The following is a 7,373-nucleotide window of genomic DNA, read 5'->3' as shown; positions in this document are numbered from 1 at the left end:
CAGGCCACTCTCCCTCCTGATCCATTAAGTACAACCGAAGATACTGCTCCAAATCTTGATTCACTCTTTCTGTCTGGCCATCAGTCTCTGGGTGGAAACTGGTAAACAAACGGGAATCCACCCCCAACCCTTTCAAAAATGATCTCCAGAATCGGGAAACAAATTGTGGACCCCTGTCGGAAATAACTACCCTTGGAACACCGTGTAGCCTAACTATGTGTTGGACAAACAACGAGGCCAATTGCGGGGCAGTGGGTAAGACTTTCAAGGGAATAAAGTGACTCATCTTGGTGAATTGGTCTACAACTAACCAAATTACTGAGTAACCCTGGCTGGAAGGCAATTCCACAATAAAATCCATTAGAATGGTATGCCAAGGAGAGGGGGCCGTAGGTAAAGGCAGAAGCAAACCCTGAGGAGACTGTCTAGAGTTTTTTCCCTTAACACACTGCTCACAAGTGGCTACGTACTGTCTCACCTGAGTGTCCATCCCTGGCCAAAAAAAGGTTCTCTTTACAAGTTCCAATGTCTTGTCTGCTCCTTTATGTCCAGCCAAAGGATGATCATGGAGCTGTTGAGTGACTTTCTTTCACAAGGTCACACTAGGAACAAACAGTTTTCCTTGTACATATGGCTTTCCATCCTTTACTCCCCGATCTTGACCTTCCGTGGTCCAATTGGAAAATTCATCCTTGCCAAATTCTTCTCTGATTAAATCTCCAATTTCCAAAGTGGCCACAACTCTTTCTTGAGGAATGATATAACCCTCAGTGATCTTTTCCGCTTCTCCTTCAGTACTGAGACGAGAAAGGGCGTCAGCCTTTCCATTGGCAGACCCAGGTTTATAAGTCAAAACAAAATTGAAATCTGCAAAGAAAAGCGACCAACGTAACTGACGGGGGGTAAGGGTTCGTGCTGATTTCAAAAATTGCAGATTTCGATGGTCCGTGAAAACTGTCACCACATGCCTCGCTCCCAATAGATAATGTCTCCAAATCTGAAATGCATCTTTTACTGCCAACAGCTCCTTGTCTGCTATTGAGTAATTAATTTCCGCGGGAGATAATTTTCTTGAATGATATGCCACTGGATGCAGCTGACCCGTCTGTTTATGACGTTGAGACAAAATTCCCCCAATGGCCATATTTGAAGCATCTGCTTCGATGAAAAAGGGTTGTTTAATGTTCAGATGTTGCATAATGGGGGCCGAAACAAAGGCTGGTTTCAAAGATTGAAAAGCTTCTTCCGAGTCCTCCTTCCAATCAAAACGGACATTCTTCTTTAACAATCTGGTAATGGGACTAACCTTTTCAGAAACATTTTGGATGAACCTTCGATAAAAGTTTGCAAATCCCAAAAAGCTTTGAATTTCTTTCACCGACTTAGGAGCTGGCCAAGAACGAATTGCTTGTAACTTAGAGTCATCCATGAATACTCCTTCCGGAGAAAGGATAAACCCCAGAAATTCCACCTTGGTGGAATGAAAAACACATTTCTCCAGTTTTACAAACAGATGGTGTTCCAATAGCCGTTCCAAAATTGGTCGAACATGGCCTACGTGATCTTCTTGATTGTCGGAAAATATGAGTATATCGTCAATGTATACCACAGCAAAACGATCCAAGAACTCTCGCAGAGTATCATTTACAAAATGTTGAAAAGCCGCGGGGGCATTGCATAAACCAAATGGCATTACTTGGTATTCGAATAACCCCAGCCGAGTTCGAAAAGCCGTCTTCCACTCCTCTCCTTCCGCCATTCGAACCAGGTGATAAGCCCCCCTTAAATCCAACTTGGTGTAGATGCGAGCATCCTTCACTTGATCTAGAAGTTCTGAGATGAGGGGCAACGGATAGCGGTTCTTCTTAGTCACCTGATTCAAGGCTCTATAATCAATGCAAGTCCTCAAAGAGCCATCCTTCTTTGGAATGAAGAAGAGAGGGGAAGACACTGGTGACTGAGATGGTCTAATGAAGCCACATGCCAGATTTTGCTCAATGTACTCTTTCAAATGGAGGTTTTCTGGTTCTGATAAAGCATAGATCCGCCTACAAGGTAATGAGGCTCCAGGCTCCAACTCAATCCCACAGTCGTACTCTCTATGTGGTGGCAATTTATTAGCCTCCTTTTCGTTAAACACCTCTCTTAAGTCTAGATATTCAGTGGGTATCTCAGGCAACTCCACTGCACAAATCATCTGAGCATGATCAGCCAATCCTTGTGGCATGGAAGCCTGAATCTTTTCAGATGGAATATGAAAACAATGCTCCAAACAAAAGAGGGAATTCATTTCCACAGTGCGACTTGCCCAATCAATGTGAGGATTGTGTTCGGTGAGCCACGGTAATCCTAAAATCATCTGAAATTGTGGAGCGTCAATCAGATTGAAATTAGTATAACTTCGATGCTCTCCTGGACCCAGGACAGTGATCATCTCTGTGTCAAAAACAATGGGTCCAGATGATAGATTGGTTCCATCGACTGCCCGCACCGGCTCAGGGCGGGATTTTTTCTCAAATTGGATTCCCAGTGATCTTGCAAACTGGATATCGCAAAAATTTCCGGTTGCCCCAGAGTCCAACATAATTGCAACCTCTTCCTCGCAGGATTTCCCAAATTGAATTTTGCAGGACAAAATCAAATGAGGTGCCGCCGACTGAAGTGTGTTTGCTAAAGATTGAGATTTGGGAGTTGTCTCTTGTGAAACTCCCACCAGAGCAACTCCATCTACTGGTGGGATTTGTCTTTTACCCATTGCTTAGACTTCGATCTCTTTGGACATTCTCTGACAAAATGACCAGACTGACCACAGTACATGCAAAGTTTTCCTATCTGACGTTTCTCCCTTTCTTCCAAAGTGAGAGGGCCTCTCACTGTACCAATTTGCATGGGCTCTTCTCCAATGCTGCCTTCGACATTCTTGACAGGTTCCGACCGCACACGATCCAGTCGAGGAGGAAACGGTTTAAAATCCTTACGCTTCTCACTCCGCCGCTCAGATTGTCTTTGGTCGATTTGCAGCACTAAATCAATGAGTTCATAAACATCAGTGGGTCGCTTTGGAATCTGAGCGAGTCCATCCTTCAACTCATCCTTGAGTCCTCTGTAGAAAATTGCTGCCCTTTTTCTGCTGGCCAGTTAGTCTCTACAATTAGTTTATTAAACTGCGCCAGATAAGCCACCAATTGTTTGTTCCCCTGTTTCAAATCTAAGAGTTCATTGTCAGTGGTCTGAGAAATTGTTCTTCTATCAAAGATTCGTAAAAATTCCGCTTTAAAGTCTTCAAATTTATACAAGACTGGATTATTCGAGGTTACCAAAGGCATGGACCACGCAGCTGCGTCACCACTCAGGTAAGAAAGCACGAAAGCCACCTTGGACTGGTCCTCCTTAAATAGAATTGGCTTGCAAAGGAAATGCAAAGAGCACTGGGTCATAAATATCTGTGCTTTATGTGGATCTCCCTGAAACCTCTCTGGGGCCGCCAAAGGAATGGTCGGAGACATGGCATGTACTACCTGCGTAGTTAAACTTGAGGATGAGGTAGGGGAAGGATCAAACGTTGGAGCTTTTAACCCCCCGAAGTTGGGACTTGGACTCACAGACAGTTGATCTAATCTCTGACGAAGGTAACCTGCCTCTAGATTGGATTTCCTAACCTCTTCCCTGGTTTCACTCAGTTGCTTCTGTAACCCCTCTAGAATGGACGCTGACGCCTTCACATCGAAGCCTTCTGCCATCTTGCTCAGACGGAAGAAATACAGGGCACTTCAATCTGTCACAAAGTGTACCTGAATTCCTTGACTTTCCGTGGAAGCCGATAGCATGAAGGTGAGGCTCCCAGCCGAATATTTCCCAACTCCCCCACTTCCCTAAACCCAGATTTCTCTAAGCCCAGGAGAGTAAGGGAAAGGGGAAGTGGAGAGAAAAGAGAGACTGCCACACTGGTGTCACCTAGACTCTTCAGTATTTCTGGTCTGGTCTCACCTACAAAATTTAGCACATCATTAATACAGTTCTTATAATTGTTTGGAACAGATCTTATTCCTTCCTAACTAGAGTCCTACCTGTAAAGTGTGTGGACTTAGCTGCTCTCTGTGAAATTAATCCCATGAGATGAAGTGTGCTGTTTGAACCATTCTCGACAAGCAAACTGGAATAGTCTATGTCGCCTCCAGTAGTTTAATTAAAGATGGTATACATTGGTAACTATCATATGCATATCATAAGATACCCCTATATACTTGTTGTCTAGAAATCTGGAAGTAGATTCTGCAGCATTGACTCTCACAGGATTTCAACTTAACTCGGAGATGTCACAATCCTAATGGCTATTCAATATTCAGACTGTTCATAGGATGTGATATCAGAAGGCTGACTATTCTGGACTCAGTAATGTTTTACACAATGTCTATCACAGTTCCAGAGTTTATTCTGAGATGAGAAACAAGACTGTCTTTGGCAGGTAGGATCTTGAAACAGGTTGATGATTTATCACACAAGATAACAAACTAGACTCTCCTACCAGCTGTCTTCTGAATTGCTGAGACTCAGTCAGAGCGGAATATTTCCTTACAGCTTGCCGCTCGAAACTCTGGATTCAGACTACTGTGGGAAGCATCATCTTCCAATCTTCTACTGAACTAGCTGGATACAATGAGGGAACTGCTGCTGAGGCTCTACCTGGAACCGCTAAAGAATACTAAAGCAGAATTTTCAAATTTGAGCGGAGCTCCAAAATCACCAGAACTGTCTCTCACTCCGAAGGAAACTCCCAACTAATTTCGGAGTTCTGAGGAAACGAAAAAGGGCTGACGAAAACCCTGTCAGACTGCGGGCTTAAGGCGCGCAAAAGAAGCACGTCCTGCCGCCGGGATAAACAGTTGAAGTGCGCAGAGAAAAATTCTCGCGCACCCGAAATAGCAGTCTTCCTGATACCGCTAGAACGCTAACTGACAGTGCCGATGGAACAACCAGGAACCAGCCATCCTAGTATGACCAGGATTTGGCCAGACGCTGCCGCCAGCTCCAAAGGGCCAAAACAGTAGGAGCAGCTTGTTGACCCAAACTTTTGTACACCAGAGATATAGATCTTGAACGGGGTCTGACAGGCGCGGACGGGCGCAGACGAGCTTGCCTCTGGCGCAGTCTCCAGCTTGCCAGCGGCACAGCGGCGCGGCCGCGCAGCGGCCTGCATTAAGATGGGGTGGAGGGAGGGAGGAGCAGCTGGGAGGCGGGTAGCGGGAGCCAATGGGAGGGAGGGGGATGGGCCGCAGGGGATGCCGCAGCAGTAAAGAGCGGGAAGCAAGCGACGGGGAAAGGAGGAAAGGACAGCGAAAAAAGCAAAAAGACAAAGAGGCAACTTTATTCACTCGGGGGGAGGCAGAGGGGAGCAGAGGCAGCACAACAGGGGATCACGAATAACGGAAAGAAAATCGAGGTAGACAGGGACACAACACAATCAGATGGACAGAAAAACAAGCACAGATGAGTAGAGAGAGTGAAAGCAGACAGAATACAATCGGATGGACAGAGCAAGCACAAATGAGCAAAAAAAGAGAAAGCAGACAGAAACAGGCAGAACAATACTTACAATACTTATAGCCCACCACTGGGCCACCAGGGATGATGCGCAGGCGGTAGCCTGCGATGGAGGGCCTCGAACTTCCAACAGTAGCAGAGATAGCGAGGGGCAGGGACACGGCACTATCAGGGTGTGCTGATGCGGTGGGGGAGCGGACTGGCCTGAAACAGGGTCACTCATCGCAGGGGCGGCCTTAGGCATGTGCAAGCTGTGCACCTGCACAGGGCCACCAAACCCCAGGGGCCACCACGCCAATGTATTACCTTAATATAATAATCCTCTGTGGATGGATACATATTAGCGTGATGGCCCCTGGCAGGGATTTGGCGGCCTCAGGCTCTGTTCCACTTCCAAACACCCTGACCCCCCCACCCCCCCCCTTCACTGGCCTCCGCGCTCCACCCTGCCCGGAACCCCTCTTCTGTGGCCCCATACCTACGCTCCCTGCCCAGGGCCGCCATGAGCCTAGAGCCGCCCCTGCTCATCGCTCAGACCAATCCTCACTCATCGCTCAGACCAATCATCACTCATCGCTCAGACCAATCATCAATCAACCCTCAGACCAATAATCACTCAGACCAATCATCACTCATCACTCAGACCAATCATCACTCAGACTAATCATCACTTATCGCTCAGACCAATCATCAATCATCACTCAGATCAATAATCACTCAGACCAATCATCACTCATCGCTCAGACCAATCATCACTCAGACTAATCATCACTCATCGCTCAGACCAATCATCAATCCTCACTCAGCGCTCATACCAATCATCACTCATTGCTCATACCAATCATCACTCATCGATCAGACCAATCATCACTCATCGATCAGACCAATCATCACTCATCGCTCAGACCAATCATCACTCATCGCTCAGACCAATCCTCACTGAGCACTCATACCAACCATCACTCATCGCTCAGACCAATCATCACTCATTGCTCATAGCAACCATCACTCATCACTCATACCAATCATCACTCATCGCTCAGACCAATCATAACTCATCGCTCACACCAATCCTCACTCAGCGCTCAGACCAATCATAACTCATCGCTCAGACCAATCCTCACTCAGCGCTCAGACCAATCATAACTCATCACTCATACCAACCATCACTCATCGTTCAGACCAATCATAACTCATCGCTCAGACCAATCCTCACTCATCGCTCAGACCAATCATCACTCATCGCTCATACCAACCTTCACTCATCGCTCAGACCAATCATAACTCCTCACTCATACCAACCATCACTCATCACTCAGACCAATCATAACTGATCGCTCAGACCAATCCTCACTCTTCACTCAGACCAATCATCACTCATCGCTCAGACCAATCCTCACTGATCACTCAGACCAATCATAACTCATCGCTCATACCAACCATCACTCATCACTCAGACCAATCATAACTCATCGCACAGACCAATCCTCACTCATCGCTCAGACCAATCATCACTCACCGCTCATACCAACCATCACTCATCGCTCAGACCAATCATAACTCATTGCTCAGACCAATCCTCACTCTTCGCTCAGACCAATCATCACTCATCGCTCAGACCAATCCTAACTCATCGCTCAGACCAATCATCACTCATCGCTCAGACCAATCATCACTCATTGCTCAGACCAATCATCGCTCATCACTCACATACCTTCATTCGTGCTTTCTTAAAATAACCGATACCATCTGTGATAGCTTACTCGTGTGTCTCCTGTGTCGCTGCTACGCTGTGAATCAGTGGCACCGCTATAATAGAACAGTGTCTAAGA

This window comes from Lissotriton vulgaris, unplaced genomic scaffold (assembly GCF_964263255.1).
Source record: "Lissotriton vulgaris unplaced genomic scaffold, aLisVul1.2 SCAFFOLD_1129, whole genome shotgun sequence".
In the NCBI taxonomy this organism is placed as follows: domain Eukaryota; kingdom Metazoa; phylum Chordata; class Amphibia; order Caudata; family Salamandridae; genus Lissotriton; species Lissotriton vulgaris.
The sequence above is the reverse complement of the archived record's forward strand: the minus strand, read 5'-3'. Positions refer to the sequence as shown.